At 36.9% G+C, this 19,817-nt stretch overlaps 1 protein-coding gene across 1 annotated transcript in view; it reads right to left on the bottom strand.

Moving 5' to 3' along the window:
- Window positions 1-19,817, bottom strand: part of PAK7 (p21 protein (Cdc42/Rac)-activated kinase 7) — a 231,725-nt gene that overhangs the window by 125,147 nt on the left and 86,761 nt on the right. The window contains exon 2 of the mRNA XM_004687173.1: window positions 5,876-6,021. The gene's annotated coding sequence lies outside the window, so the exon portion shown is untranslated. The remainder of the gene's footprint in view (window positions 1-5,875; window positions 6,022-19,817) is intronic.

The raw sequence follows: 19,817 nt of genomic DNA, 5'->3' as shown, positions 1-19,817 counted from the left end.
AAAGAAGGGAAATGATGCAGGGAAAGGTAAGGTGCTATGCTACTGTTATGGCTACTGCATCCCTGTGAACCATGAAGAAACACAGCCAGTAGCCCAGAAAATGCATCTGCCAAGTGATATGGGAAACCTCTAAATGGGGTATACAAGGGCATATCTCTTAGGATAAGACAAAAGGAGAAGAGAGAGAATTTATCTGTGTTACTGCTTTCGTTCTCCCAAAGGAACAAGTTGCTAAGGGTCAAAGTTAGAAGCTTTCAGCTAAGTACAGTTCTTGCTCCAGTGTGACATTTAACTAGTGATATTTTTATCCAGAGACATTTTTGTTGTCACAACTGAGAGTAATTGGTATCTACATGGCTGAGGCCATGGATACTACTAAACAAATAAGCACAGGGTGACCCCAAGACTTATTCAGTCCAAAATATCATTAGTGCTATAAGTGACAAATCCTGTTTTTTGATAAGGCCAAGAAAATCTGAAAAGCTGCATAAGATGTGTCTAACAAAGTGACCCAACAGAAAAAATAAAATAGCTATGGAAGACATATCACAGGAGCAAAAATGCAAATAGAGAATAACACATAGAAAGAAACTCAACCTCATTAGTAGCCAGAGAGCTCAAATCATAGCAAGATACCATTTCACACTCAATTGAGAGGCAAAAATTAAAATATTGAGAACACAGAGCAGGGGGGAAAATGGGTCTCAGGGGGAATTTTCGTTTACTGCCAGTTGGAAATGTAAATTGTTACTGACTCTTTGGGAAAGAGTTTAGTATTATGTCATAAATCTGAACATGTACATATTGAAGGTAATCACTTATATCAGCTTGCCTGAAATTGTGCTGTTTAGTATTAAAAATCCTGCATCCTTGGGAAAGTTCAAGATACAGTCAAATTGAGATGGCTGGTCACCTACATATATTACATCATAACAACCGGCTTTTTTGTATAGAATCCTGATTCTGCTCACAGTAGCAGAAAATGCAAAAAAATGACAATAGAAATGTCAATCCATAAGAATAAGTTGTGATATATTTACAAAATGCAATATTTAGCTGAGGAAATGAACTCTACAGCTATATTCAATTTGTGTGGATCTTAAGAAATAAATGTTGAATGTAATGAGTAAATGTGTAGACTATATGATCATGAGATCATTATTACATAGTAAAAAAGGAAGTAAAAACTATTAACACACTACATAGGGATATAATAATGTTTGGCCAATTTAAAAAAAAAAAATTAAGCAAGGGTATGGTAGATGGCTGACACATTTGGGATGATGCTTACCATTGGAGGGGAGGTAGGGAAATAGATTGGGGAGGAACCTGCTCCCCGAGAGAACAAAAATAGCCATTAATTATCCAGAGAGTACTCAGAGTACTCACTGGCGGCTGTATCCCTGCTATCAGTTTTGTGATGCGCCCCCCCCCATTGGCTATGTTATTCTCAATGTTCTTGCTCTCTTTTTAAAAATTTCATCTTTGCTTCAAATTTTAGAAATAGGAAACAATCATAGTGGGAGACGAGAATGAATATCACATATTCCTCAAACCATAAAGGCTCAGTATTTTTGTGCTTGGTTTTCCATATGACTTACTTCCACAGTCAAGTGCTAGGTTTTCCATAACGACTTATTTCCATAGGCAAGCTCCTATTCTAAGTCCAAGGAGCTGGTGAAGCTAGAGTATGTTCTGGCGCATAAGGCTGTAATGTTTCACGCTACAATTCACTGCACCTGGGGACTTGGGAAAGCCCCACATGCAAAATACAGTCCCAGGAGAACAGTAAAAGTTAAAAAAGGGCTGCTCTTTCATTTACACAATTCAGTCTCAGAGTGAAGAAATCCATGAGCTGAAAATTACAATTTCACACACACACACCTCAAGGGACATACAGGCACAGACCTCTATAAATATATTCCTAATATCCATGAGGCCAAACTGCCTTATAGAAACTTGCCCCAGAAACTTGGACTTGACAGAGTTTGGGGCCATAATTAAAAAAGTAAATGATGCTTAGTATGTTTATGGAAGGTGCATCCTGGAAAGTTTCTACCACACAACGTACTCATTGCATTATCTCCCTGTGGCCACAAATGCAGCCATGCTGAACAGTTCTTGCCCTCAGGTCCATTCTTGAGTCATATTTTTCTCCAAATATCTATCAAAGTATTTATTTCATTCTTTCCTACCCTCTCTTTGAAATAAACACAAATTTTCTAAAATTTGAAAATTAAGAGCATAATCTTTGAATTTGATGCACTGTATTCTGTCCACCCAACCATTCATTCATCTGGCCCTATTCACCTTCCTATTTTGACACTTTTCCATACACATATTATTGTACCTGTAAGTTAGCTTTCACTTTCCTGAATTCCGGGCATTTACACATTCTTGTTCTTAATCGTACTTTGTCACGTGTTTGCTCTTCTCTTTCCCTCATCACTCAAGCCTCATTCCAAGTCACTTGATAGCATCAGGGGGGCCATGCTTCTTTCAATACAGACCATCCTCTTGCTCTTAAGTATGGTTCTCTCTTTATTTGTCTGGGGAACCCCTACTTCCCAAGTGAGATTTTCTTGTTAGATAGTACATCTTTCATTTCCAATGTGAATAACTTTTTCATTGTGACTTTTAAGAACTTTCACCAAGAAGTGGAGTCTATTTCCACATGCCTTAAGCTGGCCTATGATTTTCCTTGGACTATATAATAGAGAAGGGGACTGTCTGAACCTAGGCCCTAAGAAGACTCACACAATTTTGTTCACTCAGGCACTATGTACATAAGTCTAGGCTAGCATGTTAGAGAAGTGAATTTCTATATCTAATCAGTTACCAAGTATGTAACTCTTAGATCCCTCAGCCACCATCCAACCTGCTAGCTGATTGCAGGTGGAAGTGACTCCAGTTAAGATCACGCAAACCTGGTCCAGTCAAGAACCCAACTCAATCATAGACCCATGAGCAATAATGCATTTTGTTTTAAGCCAGTGAGTTATGTGGTTATTTTCTACACAACAACCACTGATCTTCTGTTTCCTAACCCCATTTGTAGCTGCAGCATACACTTACAGCCCTCAATCCACTACATGCTTTCTTATTTTTTTCTTCCACAAAAGTGCAAGTGCCTTGAAAATGGGAGCAATATTTTAAATTTTTGTATCCCCAACTTGAAAGAGCATCAATGGTTAGCTAATTAAGATTATAATGATGCTTTGAGGATGGTTTGGGAGGCAAGTCAGAATTTAAATCCTAGTGCTCTATGTATTAGTTCAAAGAACTTGGTTAATCTTGCTGACTCTTATTTAGATAAACTGAAGACTAGATGGTGGCAATAAAGTGTATATATAATTTTCTCCATCCCCTCCCAACTTGGCAGAGTGAGTGTTCAAAAAATAAGAATTAAATGATAAATGAATGTAAAGTGCTTAGAACATGACAGGATTACTAAGACAGCTCTGCTAATATGAATGTGATAATAATGGATGCTGTCACTTAAAGTAAAAACTTAAGTATTCCATCCAAATTCCATTGACATTGATCATTTCTGGGCATGCTGACATAGAAAGGGCTTCCACAGACAAATATCTGAGATCGATCACTTGAGGGTTTCCTCTGGCTTTTGAAACCCATTTAATTCACATGTATAGCAGGCCACCAACATCAGGGAGTTAACATCCCCAACTTCCACCAAGGGAAGCAGCTCTCAACCAAAGCTGTGTATTAAATGCCCTGACGCCCTTGCCCTTGTTTAGGAGAAAGCCAAGGTATGTTCTATACTGTTTCCCAGAATTGCCTAGTGACATTGTGTGCCTGTGGTCCTAGCAGTGACAAGGCACCTCTTCTGGCTTACCTTACTTCCCCATTTCACACATCCACAGTTCTCTGAAGATGTACTGACTTTACCTGTCTTATATTTTTCATTTAAGCATCTGACTCTAGGGAAACCTAACTGAGACACTATTACTTTCTGTTTCATTTTATTCTTACTGCTTCAGAATCCAATTACTTCTTTTCAGGAACTTTGATTTCCAATTTGAAAGCCTACCCTTTAATGATGTTTCTAGGTAATGAAAGAGTTGTATTTAGCTTAGCGGATGGCAAGTCTAATCACAAGATGTGCTGTTCTATCTTTAGGTCAATGCTAGTGGATAGGGTTAATTTGCAGTTGATCTCAGATAGTTCTATGTTTATCCTGAAAGGCACCTGGACCATGGCATTGATTTCTGGCCAAACCTGCTAGTGATTTACAATATGCTATTAAAAGAGGCACTGTGTACCAGAGTGTGTATGATGTTTATTGGAACTGTATGGATTGATGGTTTTCACCTGTATATTTGTTTACAGGGACTGATTTTAGCTACCTGAACTGTGAGATATAAAATACCCCTCAAGAAGCTCAACTTTTGGCTCTTCAGAGATTAAGGAATTGCAAAAATATCCTGGTGGTTCATGATCAGAAGATAAAGGACATCTGTCTGGTAGGGAAAGAACCAGGGCATTGTATCTGGAAGTGTCAGTCCTCTCTGATATCACCAGGATGCCTTTCTCCTTTTTGACCACAGTCTTTGCCTTTATTACAGTCTCACCTATATGTATACCTTGTGGAGTTCTGGAGAAAGTGGTGAGTTTTGGAGAAAAGGGTCCTTTTCTTTGCTGGGCTTCTAAAATGTTAGGCCAAGTTACAATGAAAATTCTTGTGAACACAGACTTTGAAGTTGATTTATGCTCTAACAATGGTTCTTGAAATCCTGGACCTATGCTCCAAGGCCATCACTTAATTCCTATCTTTCACCTTCCTCAGTGTTTTTCATATTGGTCACAAGCTGCAAGATATTAACCCCCTCATTGAGGAGAGGATTAGTTTCCTTGGCAAGTATTACTTCAATCTACCCATTCCTGCCTTTTAAAAACACCAAATAAGCACTATTCTTGTTTGTGCTTCAATGTTTCATCAAAGAATAACCAAATATTACAGTTTTAGTCTTAACATCATGTTTCACTCACCTAAGCAAGTAGTAGGTTTCTTATCTAGATGGGCATCTCTCACCCAGGCTACCTCTCTATGATTTGAGCAGTTATATTCTCAGAAGTTAGGAATCTTGAAGGAAGAATTAGAGCATCCAAAGCTCAGGTCTGTGTTACAAGATAACCTGAGATTTCAGGGAAGCCTGTTTTCTTTTCACAATTTGCCTTCAATGTCCTTTAAGTTTTAGAAGCTATAAACGTACACATCACAAGTTGTTCTGAAAAAAGTGAAATCAATTACAGATGGATGATCATATATTGACATAAATGACACAAAAGCACACTCTTCATATGGAAGTTATCGATTTTTTTTTGAAAAATATCAGAAGGGAACCAATTTTTTCCTTTGAAATATAATTTACAAATTCATATAATTTACATATTCAGGTTTACAACATGATTCTAGACTGCAAAATGATTGTCAAAGTAATTCTAGTTAAGATCCACCACCACATAGTTATAATATTTTTGTGATAGCTTTTAAGATCTAATCTTTTTAGCAACTTTCAAAAGGATAATACTTCCTGCTCTACACTATAGTCTCAGGATTTATTCATTGTTTAACTGAAATGTATACTTGATCACCTTTATCTATTTAGCCAACCCTCCACCTCTAGCAAACACTAATCTGTTTTCTGTATCTGAGTTTAGTATTTATTTTCCTCAGATAGAGATTATATATTTGGCTTCTCACTGAGACTTATTTTACTTAGCATAATGACCTCAAAGTCCAGCCATGTCATTGTAAATGGATTATTTTTAACAACTAATACTCCATTGTATATATGCTCATTAAAAAAAACACTTTAAAAGGGCAAAGCCTTGACATAATTAATTCTCTTACCTTTTAATAATGGCTGTAGATGAACTGGACCCCACAGAAGTGTGGCTATTCCTGTCTTACAACTTTATGTTGGTGCTCTTCAGTAATTTTCATTTTTCCTCAGTGTTCATTTGGTAAGAGTGGAAGCATTTCACCACAGTGTATTTCTGTAACAACATGGTAGAAAATGAGTCAGAAACCCACCAACATCATGCTCTGTTTAAAAATAACCATGTACTTCATTTATTTCACATTTTCTTACATTCCTAAACATTCCTATCTTTCTTTCAACTATGCCGAGCTCTGCTTGTGACTCAGCTCTGATCTGTACATATTATCACCCAGACACTACCTTAGTCCATTGGTGTCTGCCTCACAGAACTTCCCCAAAGCACCTCTCCATTAGATGGTGAGGCCTATGGAGGAGAGAACTGTGCCTTTGGTCCCTAGACGTCGGGGACCTAACCCATTAACTAGTGATCAGACAAGTTCAATATAGTTAGTCTCAGAACATGCAGTATCTATGTTATATAAAGCTGACACAAATACTGAATTAGAAAATGCTCCTAGGGGAAATACAGGGTTAGGTATCCATTGGTCTCTGGTACTAGTATTTTCATCAAGCAACCAATATAACTTCGTTTCATTGCTATGCATGTTTCTATTAAAAGACACTATTTAATACATATTGTTGATTTGTGAATATTCAACTGATAGCCAACAATACTATAGCTCATGGCTGAATGAAGTTCTCCTAGGACACTTCACAGCTTTCTTCATTTAGGAATGAAGTGCAATATTGGGGTGAGGGTGGAGATAAGGGGCAAGAGGCATTTTCAGTGAAAGTACCAACAAAAAAACACAGACATGCATAAAAAATGGAAGATCCATTTGCAAATATAAAATCCATGAATGATGATGATTGATTATATATTCAATTGGCTGAGCTAAAGTTACATGTATATTTCACAAGTTCCTAACCTTGTTTATGGTTCAGCACTGCCCTAACTTTTAAATCAGCAAATAATAAATACTACAGATAAATTTGAAAAGCATTAAATACAGGTTTCATATGCTTTCTACAAGATCCAGGAACTGAAAGCAGTTATTTTGTGTCTTATTAAAAAAAAAACAAATTCCAGTGTTCTTTTCTCTTGCCTGATATTAATCATTGCTCATCCAATTTTCAGACAAGACCAAAGAAAATTTTCCTGAAAATAATTATAGGTTGATAATCTACCTTATCCATTAAGGAACAACCCAAATTGTTCTCAGAACATGGTTCCCTTTTTCTCTTGAATAATAAGAAATACCTGCTTTTATTTCATTATATGCATCAGATAATTCTAAGTACACAATATATAACTTGGAAGATTTGTATCTTCTGTAAAAATGCCAGTACCTTGAGACATAAACAATGTAAGTACACCACTTTAAGTGTAGTGTATCTGAAAGGTGTTTAAAGCTCCCTTAGGAATGTAGATTTATATTCTAAAGGTGTTGCAGAGATTTTCCACTTAAATTTACTTCTTGGTATTTTAAATGGTTAATTTAACGTTGATTTATTTGTAGCTCATGGAAAGCAATCTAGTGGTAACATCATCTCAACAGCATGCCCAATGTTTTAAGATATCATAGCTGAGATCAAGAGGACTTGCTAAAAAGCTGTATCTTGCACAGGAAACAAATCCAAGGATGCTTCTGGAAGCTCAGTTCTTAATGCTTTTTAATTTAGTTCAAAACCAGTTAAAATATAAGTAGACATCATTTCCTTTTTAAATCTTGTGATATTATCTTTCTATATTTCAGAGCAACGGAAGGTAAGTCATGTTGTCAGGAAATGCAATTTCTGGACTGATATAGCCATCTGGGTCTACTGCACAACACAATCTCTTTTACAAGCAATACTTAATTCAGAAAAAAAGTGAAAATAATTGAGTGCATCTTAGTTGTCATATATTTCATTAATATTACATTTTTTTATACAATTAACTGGTATTTGCTTGATGTTTGGCTTGTAAGACTAGCATTTTAATATTCTATTTATTCTGCAAATAACCAAATTATTAAAAAAAACCAAAACCATAAACTTCTTTAATATATGCATAGATCATTACTAAAATTCTCTCAGTATTCCTTGTCTTTGAACATGCCATTAGGAAAACTACATATCTCTGGAAAAGCCATATTACCAGTACTTATCTAGGGGGGAAAAAAATCTGTATGATTAGTAGTATAGTGCCTGTAATATTCTTAACCTGCTATTAATAAGAGAGGCTGATGCTAAAAAAACATTTAAATTTACACTTCAAGAGCGGGTTGGCTTTGGAATCAAGAGATAAGGCTCTACTTTGTACAAGTTGCAAAATTGGGGCAATTCATTACTTCCTGGTGATATTTGCTCCTCTAAAAATGTAGCACACCATTTTTGTAATAGTGGTCCTTAATGAAAATAGTTTCTGCAAAGTGAATAGTAAAAACTGTTCTTGTTTACATTGGAACAAAACCAGCCTGAGCAGTATGTTCGGCAATTGAACTAGGTTCTTAAAGCCAAAAGGCAGTGTTCTGCAACCCATGAATCACTGTAAAATAAAATAAAAAATTATAGTTCACTCACATTTTGCTTACCCAAAAAAATAAGCACTTCTATGTACATGATTTGTGCACTTGTTATAAAAAAGAAACATATATCAATCAGAGAAGCATAATTATGTTTTTGACACAACTGTTGCCACTATTTTGCAGTTTTCATTTTCATAGGTTATCTGGTAAAAGGGCTTTTGGACTTTAGACACCCTGATCTTTAGGTGAAACAAAACAAATACTTCATTAGAAGTGGCACTCGACTCAGAAACGAATTCATTAATGGGCACATCGACATATTACTAAAAAAAAAAAAATCTAAGATCTATTTTTGTAAAACAGAACAAAGACTTAGCATCAATAATATCAGTACAAATTATTGTGTTTGTATACTTTCCTTTCTCTCTCCACATCAGGCCTGAGAGTACTATGCAGGTACATTTCAGGACAATTTTGACTCAGGATGAAACAAGATCCTGCAATCTCACAAGGTTGCTATTTACCCTTTCATCCATTTCTTGCTCACAGAGATGTGACTTTGTGAATGGTAGTTTTGAAATGTGATCTATGTTATGTTAGAAAAACAGGCCTTTTCTCTCTCTCAAAAGAAACAAGCTATGTATGACTGGCCCCATTAATATAGAACTCTAGTCAAATGAACACCAAAAGTAATGAAATTATGAAAGATGCTTTAGCATCAGGCTAGTTTTTCTACAATTCTGAGGCATTGGGGTAAGAGGTGGGGAATATAAGGAGGAACCTAATATTTTTTAAAACTGCTTTTTTAGAAGGATAGAACTTTTCAGAAAGAAATTAAGACAGATCCTTCTTGAAACTGTATCTTCACCATGGCACCATTTTATGAAGACATTATATTTGCTTATATATCATGCTGTGGTTGTCCTTGAACTCAGCCAGATGCTGTGGTTCTCCTCTTATGAACTCTAGGTACACATAATGGTCTCATGGCCAGGTTTGGCATTGTGAAAGCCAAGCAGGAAACAAGTGGCAGAGACTGTTTGATATAAACCTCTGAGGAACTGAAAACATCATCACATTTGTCTCCTGCTACTCATCCGCCCTTCTGTGATCTTTGTTCTCTAAGTAATAAAATATTTATAGCCAGAGCTCAGCATCCCTTCTCCTTTCTTCACTGTTGGAAAAAGGTGTGTTTTGTATCCATGGGAGAAAACATCATCATAGAAGCATTAAATGAATAAATAACTTTGGAATAGAAAAACGATTTACGTTCAAAAATGGGTTTTCTTTTATTTTAAGCAAGGTAACGGACACCATGACTACATCTTGCAGTAATTATTTATGTATTTATATCAATGGGACTGAATCTTCTTAGGCAAGCTTCTTGGGAACCTACAAAAATATTGTCTTTGCATTTTAAATACTGATTGAGCCTTATTTTGTTTCCTTTCAGGTAATAATAAAATTTGATTTTAAAAAACAATCTCATCTGGCTCTCTCTGGTAGCGCAGCGGGTTAAGGCACAGCACTAAGAAGCAAAAGCCACGTCAACTTGAATTCGATCCCCACCCAGGAGGTGACCCACATGGCGTAGCAGACCTCTCCTGACCTGCCTGCTGCTTTTCTCAGCAGTGTACTTCATCGGTCAGCCTGTTCTGCTCCCCACTGTCTCTGGTGAATCTTCTCACCACCCCTGCACCTCTGGCCTGTACCCCAGCTCTGTATGCATAAATATTTTTTTAAAAATCTCATCTTTCTGGCCCTCCCTGGTGGCACAGTGGGTTAAAGCACTGTACTGAGAATCAAAAGCTACTTCCGCATGAGTTCAATCCCCGCCTGCCCCCGAGGAGGAGATGGCGTGGGAGACCTCTCCTGACCCGCCCGCTGCTCCCCTCAGCAGTGTACTTCGTCCATCTGCCTGTTCTGCTCCCCACTCTGTCTCTGGTGAAGCCTCTCACTCTCCGCATCTCTGGCCTGTACCCCAGCTCTGTATGAATAAATAAATCTTAAAAAAAAATTATTTATAAAAAAAAAATCTCATCTTTCTACAGGAATGTCTGTATGTCTACCCTATTTGAGCCATTTCCTCTGAAACAATGGAAAGATGGAGCTTTTCAGAACTGTGAACTCTAGGTGACATTCTGAGGTTAATGATCTTTTCATCTGGAAGAACAGTTTTAAATGTGTTGACTGTTAGAAGTAACTATTCTTTATGTTGAAAAGTCAAGTGGGCAATTACATTTGCATGTACTGTTTTTCTGGGAGAGATAAAAAACACTTAAAGTTTTTATTTGTTAGATGCCCCAAGTTCTATGCCTAGTGTGGGCTTGCTTTTGAACTTGATTTACTCAATCATTCTGTATCTGGGATTACTCATCTTGAATCCAAGGAAATGACAGCATGTACTCAAGATAGCACATAATCACACAATTTTCAGAGGTGATGAAAATGGAGAAACGAGATGATGTATGTGCAAGAACTGTAGATACTCTGAAAAACTATATAACAGTAGGTCCAGAAAAGTTACTTTATTATAATTCCTAAGTGTCTGAGTTACACAGAAATTAGATTTAATCTAATATCAAAAACAATTCAAAACCTGATGATAATTTCTCCAGGATATGAAAGTCCTTTAATCTACACTTCAGTGAATCTGCATCTTTCCAGCTGATCCTGTTGAGTTTAGATTTCCTAATAGATCATGCAATGACAGAATATTAGGGAGAGAGTTGGTGTGAGACAGGCAGAAAGAAGCTACCAGGCTACCATGGAGTCCATTCTTAAAATCACTCTGTCTCTAAAGCAGGAGTTATTAACTAGGGGTTAACCTAGTTATTAACCAGGGTTCATTTAGATAAAATTCATGGACTGAATTTGGATGGGAAATAAATCACCTCTTTATTTGCATTAGCTTTAGGCAACAAATCCCCCAGGATTGGAGGAATATATAAGGATTATAGAAAACACAACCTTCCCAACCCCATAATAATTATGCAGACACCTTGACAGATCACTTGCATTCACTATATTCAAAGTAGTTTTGAATATAAGGCAGCTATTAGGCCTGCCATAAAATCTTATCATTCAAAATCAAGAAGCATGGCCAAAGTACACATTCACTTCATTTAATGTGTGATAACTCTAGATGAACAGAGTTGGTTACCTTCACAGCCCAAGGTATATGAGTTTGTATATTTAAAACATTATGTTGCCACTGTGATCACCTGACAATCTGAATCCTAGCTTTATACCCACAGGAGCTGAAAATAGGTACTTGAACAAATCCTGGTATCGATATGTTTACTACAGCATTGTTTATAGTAGCCATAAGGCAAAAACCTCACACGTGTCCATCAACAGTATATATGTATTGTATGGTACATCCATATAATAGAATATTGTTCAGGCATAAAAAAATAATGGAGTATTGCTACATGATACAATGCAGATGAACCTTAAAGTCTTTACATGAAGGAAGTCCGACACTGAAGTTACAGGTATATGATTTTATTTATATAAAATATCCAGAATAGGAGAAACCATGTAAACACATAGGTTTGTGATTATTGGTGTTTTAGGAGTTGGGAATAACTCTTACTTAATGGAAATAACTCCTACTTAATGGTGGGAATAACAACTACTTAATGCATAGAGTTTTATTTTGGGAGGATGGACATATTCAAAACTAGATAGAAGAGATGGTTACACATCTTTATGGGTGTACTTAATGTCAGTGGGTTGCTCACTCTCAAATGGACAATTGTTTGCCTTGAAAACTTACCTTCAATAAACAGAACAGAACACTATGTGAAAATTTGGTTTCATGTCTTTCTGAAACTGCTAAAGAACTTCAGGGCACAGCAAAAGGATAAAATTCCCAACATAAAGGTCCCCACATGACATCTGGGCTCCTGTTCCTTTGGTCCAATTGAAGGAGATAGGTTCATTCAAGGGCTATCCAAATTTTTCTAGCATGCCACAAAGTTCTCTGAGGCAGGAGCAAGAATGTGGCCAATAAGCACTAACCTGCACATAAAACATTACATATACATACATATATGTATATACAGTGTGTGTGTATATTTATGTGTGTGTGTGTGTATATATACATATATATTTTCTAATATACACTGAGACATTCAGAAAATAGAATGACTGGAAACTTTCCAGGTAAAGACAGTATTTAGCTATAACAACAAACATTGCATTTTTAAAAAAGATTTATTTATTTATGCATACAGAACTGGGGTACAGGCCAGAGGTGCAGATGTGGTGAGAGGATTCACCAGAGACAAAGCAGGGGGCAGAACAGGCCAACTGACGAAGTACACTGCTGAGGGGAGTGGCGGGTGGGTCACCTCCGGGGCGGGGATTGAACTTATGCTGAAGTGGCTTTAGCTTTTTAGTGCTGTGCTTTAACCTGCTGCACCACCAGGGGCCCAGGGAGGGCCCCAAACCATATTTTAAATGAATAGAGTGGCAGACATTACTTTTTTAGTCACAGGATTTTCCTGTGCTGTCAGTTCTCTCTTTACCCCAAAACCTACTTTGGGAATATATTCCTGTCATATCTAAAGCTTCTAGTATTTTAGGTACTAGATAGAAGAGATGGTTACACATTTAGGCAATTTTTTTTTTATCCAGCATCTATACATCATTCAATAGTAATATACTATTGAATGAAAGAACATACTAAGTAGAAAGAAAAATGTCTGTCAGGATGAGTTATAAGACTTGATTAAAAAAAGAGTTCAGTGAAGAGATGTCCAAAAGGTGGCATTTAAGGAGAATATGGAGTAATGGAATTTTATAGATACTGGGATCAAGAGTATTCCAGTTTATGAAGCCAGCATATGCAAGCGTAGTAGTCATGAGATATGAATGTTTATGTAGGGATATACCAGAATTGCTCGGAAGGCCTAAGAGGCTGCCACTGAGTTGGTGACCAAAGGATGGTATAGCCACAGGGCAGAGGAAGTACCCTGAATGACCTACCCAGCCATGGTAAAGGTTCTGGATTTTATTATTAAGTCAGATGGGAAAGCCATTGAAAAGCACTGAAAAAAAAAAAAAAAAAGCCATAATATACATTTTTAAACTGTGCTTTGGTGTGGTAGAAATACTGCAAGAGTGAGAGATTGAAACCAGGAATAGGGGTTTGAGGTTATTTGGGTAACACGAAGGCCAGCAGTTGCTTATGCTACGGTGATGGTAGACAAGACAGTTGTTTGATTCTAGATAGGCTTTAAAAGTCCAGTGACGTAATGATGGGTTGGCTGTGGTGCAAGGGAAGGTGTTTCAGGATGGGCAGCAGCTGGGAAACAGCTGGACAGGAGCACATTTAAATGCTGCCTTAGCTTAATCAAGCTGCTTTAACAAAACACTTGCTTTCCTTTTAAACTTACACATATTTGCATTCTCAAACAATACATTTCGTTTAATGATAAACTTAAGATATTCTCTAAAATAAATACCAGAGACTTGATACCAGAGACCAGATACCAATCACACCATCACTAATTCCAACATATGCTTTTTGTGGGACACAAATATCCAGAGACTGTAGCAAATATGTTAGTCAGGAAGAACATGGTTGAGTTTTGGACACCATGACAGACTCCAAAAAATGGCCTAAATTTCTTCCTTAAATCACACCCATCCTTTTTACTAACGAAGCTTTTTAGGTTATTCCCTGGCTTGATTTGGCCAATGGACATGATCAGCTTCTCTGTTTTTTCAAGTGTTTTTGCATTTCTGTTTTCTCTTGCACATGTCATTATTATGAAAATATGTGCAGGCTAACTGATGCAGAATGAGAAACATAGGAGAAAAATAGCAGGACCCTAGTTACCCCAGCCAAAGGCATCCTTATTAAGGAAACAACAACCTGAAAACTATATGTAAGCCCCAGGAAATCAGCAGAGCTATCTATGTGACCTGCAGTTGACAGACACTATGCACAAGCAATCTCAGCCTGTCAGTTGAACCATGCAAAATTACTAGTTAAGTCAATGTAACATAATTGTCTGGCTGATTATTATGCACCACTTAGGTGGCAACAGATGCCTGCTATAGGACATTCCCTGTTCCCTGTAGAGGAGGAATGTGGTGACATGTCATCTCAGGCGCCTATGTGTTATAAATAGAATGCAGTAAGAAATCAGGAATAGAGACTGAGCCATAAATGAATGACCCACAAAACCAAGCCTCCCTTGAACAGTAAGGCTTGGTTAACCAAAAACAAAACAAAACAAAAGTCTTTTTAATTTATAATTTGAGTAAGTTTATTAAATACTTGGTACTGGTGTTTATTTTTAAGGATTAGTGTTGACTTAATAATTAAGGATTATTGTCAATTAATTTTAAGGATTATTGCCAATTAATAGACTCCTCTTAAGTGTAAGACTTCAGAGCACTTTAGTATTGCTCTGAATTGCTAACATTCAGTTACTCATTTGTCATCAATCTCCTCATTGATTAGGTGTCTAATAGCTTTCCTGCACAATAAGAGACACAGATGAATATATCTTGTAGTTGATGAATCCAGAATCTCATGTCCACTCTTTGTTTATGTACATCAAGCTCCTGGGAAGGACAATCACAGTATGTTTACATTGTCATATTTGCAAAATATGTAAAAGTAATAGATTTTAACAGCAACTGCTTAGGACATCTGTTCCTACTTTCCAACTTCCTACATCACACTTATAAGTGTTGCATGGAATTGGTGTTTCATGGAATTAGCGTAGCTATAGCTATTTCAGGGCTCTGGCTAAGGTGGAACTTGAGTTGGGAATATATTCGGCTTGTAATCAGTGGGCTATATTTATGTGTTTTGCAATCATATTCCCTTACAGTTCAGTTTTTGCTAGTCATCCCATTGTACCAATGGCTTCCAGGAATTATCCAACTCATCCTTGTACTAACCAACCCAGGATCATAACACAGATGGCACAATGCAATGTGAAGTATGCCCTGCAGCTCTGGAGTTATGGACGCAGCGTAAGTCTCTCTTTTATGAAGCTTGCAATCTTTTATAAACTTGCAATCTTGCAAGATGAGTACAACATATCAAGCTAAAAGGTATTTGCAAGGATTTACGAAGGCTTTGTTAAAAAAGTTGATAAGGTTTGATCATACCACTTAATAGGAAAAATTGCTCTAAAGGTATCATTAAAACAAGTGAGAAATTAAGCCTCCCCGCTTTGATAACATCAAAAGGCGCCTTTGTGTCATCTTTATTTATAAATAGAGGAGAAAAGTAAACAGTGGCATGTGAAACAATTAGAATGATTAAATCAACAAAATCATTCTGACATTGAAGAAGCCTTTTGAACCACAATAATTTTCAGGCTATTAAAGGAACCACCTCTCAGCCAGTTTGGGGTGAGGGGGGGACTGCAGCATTCACTGTCCCTTTCTGTGTCTGTCCTGCTTGGGGTTTCCACTTCTGCTCAAGCTTGGGGATCAAGCCCTGCTAACGGCACTATATGGCTGGGCCATGGAGGTGTTACCGCTTTAGGGCTCCGAGCTTTCCCTGGCCCCAGCTGTGCAGCAGCTCCTGAAGACCAAGTAAGCCTGAGCACGTACTATGTGCTCCCAGGTGGTCAGCTGCACACACTGGGGGTGTGCACTGGGCTCAAAAGTTCCAGAGTGAAGAGTCATCACCTGCTAGACTCCACCCCATGAACTCTTGAATGGGGACTTCTAGAAGTTGGGGGCAAAGTAGAGCCCCCACAGAACTTTAAAAGACAGAGCAAGCAAGCCTCTTGCTTGTTTTCTTTCAGCTGGCCCTTCATCTGCTGCTTCTCAGCAGACCAGTGCCGCTGCTCTGCCACATGCCCGGCTCTAGGGCCTGTGCTCTGGCTTCTCTGTGAGCAGCTGCATCCTGCCACATGTGGCTTTGGCCTGGTTCCCAGTCTCTGCTCAGGGGATCTATCTGGGGTAAGGTGTTAGCCAATACTTTTCTGTCCTTTTTCTCTCTTTCCATTGCCCATTTTCCTTACTCCCTGTGTGAATAACTGCTTTTTATTTCTCTCCATGTCTGCTTTTGAGTCATGCCCTGCATTCTTAGGTAGGCAGTGTGGACCCACCAGCCAGGTCATCCCCTTACCCCTGGGTTTGCCCTGTTTCAAGACAACATTCTTCGAACAATCATTAGAGGTGAAGAGAATTCTGAGTAGAAGTCACATAGAGGTTTGATACATCTGTTAATAAACAGGAGTGAATCATATAATGAGAAAATATTTAAATTCTTCCTGATTAGATACAAACGAAGATTCTGAAGGCAACAAAAAACTCATTGTAATCATAAATTTGGAGACAATGACAAGGTGCTGATTCAGTTCATTAGCTTAAAGCATATTGTTATTATTGTACAAACAAATTTCAAATGCACTGAAATCTTAGGATATATATATATATATATATATATATATTCAAGAAATGTGATATAGGGTTTCTACAGTTTGAGAATGCCCAAAAGCTTTCTATGCCACTACTGATAAAAATTCATGATGCCAAAGTAAACTTTTCTAAGTGTCTAGTAAAAACAAAATAACAAATTTCAGTTGCTGTATCATTTCTATTCTCTCTGTGAAAGTATGTTTTATATTTAAAAGAGATAATTTTTATATTTAAAGATAAAGAGATAAAAGCATTTTCAGTCAAAATGCATAGGTCAAGTTATTACAGAAGGTAGGCAGATTATTAATAAAAATAATTTTTACTGATTTTATGCTTACATTAGTCACTTAACTGAATTTTGTTATGCTATTATTTCAATCTACATATTCACATTCTATCTAATCTTCTAAGGCACACCTAAACTCACAGATCTACAGGTTTATGGGTCTTGTTTGCTGGACCATTGGCCAATATGATTGCTCAAAAGCTGAAATTTAAAATAACTAAAATATATATATAAAGCATAACAACAATTCGACCAAATTTAAAGCATCACAATCAAAAAGCAGCAACCTTAACATCCATCTCTTTTTGTGATGGCTACACACAGCCATTTCTCTCTGGGATTCAACTGGGAGGTATGTTTCAATAAATTGATAATGTTAAGAGAGCCCAAGTGAAACTGGCATTAACCAAATGATAACAAAATGAAGAGCAGAAATTTTTTCAGCAAAGAAAAATATTATTAGAACTTAGAATATATGGCTGAAAGGAAAAGGGATTTTTATCATATGCTAGAAAGTAAAAAGAGATGCCTCAGGATATGTTTAGTTCAATAGAGTAGAGAAAGAATAAGTAATGAGTTTGGAATGACTGGCCAAAAGATTTTAAACATCCAGAATCTAGTAAAAACTCTAGTAAAATCTAGTAAAGATAAAAAAAATCTAGTAAAACTTCTAACTATGAGTAGCCTCTGTTTTCTTTCTAGAAAGTTCCCCAGTTCCATGGTTTGAATAGTGTTCACCAAACACATGGGCACTTTCATTTAACTTACAGTGACTGAATCATTCTTCATTTTTTTTTTCTCATTAAGCAAAAATTCACTGTTTTCTAAAAGACAAGAAAATACAATATATTAAACATTTAGCAATGACAAAGCTATGGCAAGTCAAAGGTGCCCTTGATGATATTGAGTTACAACTGATGATATATTGGAAAAATCTCACTAACCAGTCTGATGCTTAAAATATTTGAAATAAGACAGTCGTGATATTGATAGTCTAATACTATTGATATTGACCATGATGAAGATAGCATCTGCCATATAGTAAACTTCTATTATTTTCTCTCCCTTGTAATTAGTAAATAGGGGGGTAGGGGAAAGTGATGCTTTGAACTAATTCTAGGATCTGGTGGTGGATGGTGTCTGCAACAGTTTTTAATATGGTACCTGTCTAATTATTTTCTATTTCTTTCTTCTGAATTTATTTAATTCTATTAACTAGAATCCTTCCATAAAAAGAACTGTTTCGGGCCCTCCCTTGTAGTGCAGCAGGTTAATGCACTGCAAAAGTAGCCTAAGTCACTTCGGCACGAGATTGATCCCCGCCTGCCCCCGAGGAGGAGATCCACATGGCGTGGCAGACCTCTCCTGACCTGCCCGCTGCTCCCCTCAGCAGTGTACTTCGTTGATCTGCCTGTTCTGCTCCCCACTCTACCCCTAGTGAATTCTCTCACCCTCCGCATCTCTGGCCTATACCCCAGCTCTGTATGAATAAATAAATAAAATCTTTAAAAAAAAAAAAAAGAACCGTTCCTCCTTCATCCCTTTTATGTATGTATTTATATCAGCTTATACTCAGGGATTTTTTTTTTTTTATCCTATGAGTTATAAGCTAAAACTCCCATACATTTGAGTGTACAAATTGTCCCAATGTGGGCCATTTGGAACTGTGGGGGTCATGTGAGCTCTTAATATGCTCTTGTTCTCTGAGTATCCTACCTTGCTTTTTGACAATACAAATACTTTAGGCAGTTCTCATACTTTCCCTGCCTCCACAATGGCAGGGAATGCATAGGGAAACTACATATTTCTTTAATGACTCCTTGTCCCTTTTCTTGGAGACTTGTGTTTAGAAATCAAGAACTGCTTGTGAGGCATTCTCTTTGCTTCTGGGGTGACACTGGTGTTGGGCTCTCACATTGGACAGAGTTAGGAAACATAGGATTATCATTGAACTCATACATATACCTTTATCTGTATTATGCAAAAGCTCAATCTCATCAGAAGAAGCCATCAGCTAACTGCAATTTGAGACAAACATTTCAAAGACTAACTGACTTGTATAGTTCAAAATTTCATGAAAGATAATGACTGTCTTAGAAGAGGCAAGGAGATATAACAATTAAAATGTAATCTGGGATCTTGGATTGAAAAGGTAAAGGACATGAATGGGGAAACTGATGAAATAAAATTCTATATCTTAGTTTATAGCAGGAGTTGGCAATCTACAGTACATGGGCTATATCTGGGCAACTACCCACTTTTGTAAATGAAGTTTCATTGAAACATAGATATTCTCACTTGTCTGTATATTTTCTATCACTGCTCTAGTACTACATGGCAGAGTTTAGTAGTGACAGACAATGAAAATAGTTACTATGCAGAAAAAGCTTGCCAATTCCTGATTTATATTCTCATACCACTTTTAAATTCCTAATTTTATCATAGTAATGTGATATGTAAAATGTTACATTAGAAATGAAGAGTATACAGTAACTCTATTAGTTTTGTAGCATATGGGTCGGTATACAATTATCTAAAAACAAAAACTTTAAAGCATATGAACTAGGTACTGACATATACAATATAAGAAAGTTTATGTGTCTGCTTGTCTTTTTTAAAAACTTCAGAATTTTTTTTTTTAAAGATTTTATTTGTACATACAGAACTGGGGTACAGGTCAGAGGCTCAGGGGCGGTGAGAGGCTTCACC

This window comes from Condylura cristata, unplaced genomic scaffold (assembly GCF_000260355.1).
Source record: "Condylura cristata isolate star-nosed mole 26May11 unplaced genomic scaffold, ConCri1.0 scaffold00022, whole genome shotgun sequence".
NCBI classification, from domain to species: Eukaryota; Metazoa; Chordata; class Mammalia; order Eulipotyphla; family Talpidae; genus Condylura; species Condylura cristata.
This window is presented reverse-complemented; position numbering and strand designations above follow the sequence as displayed.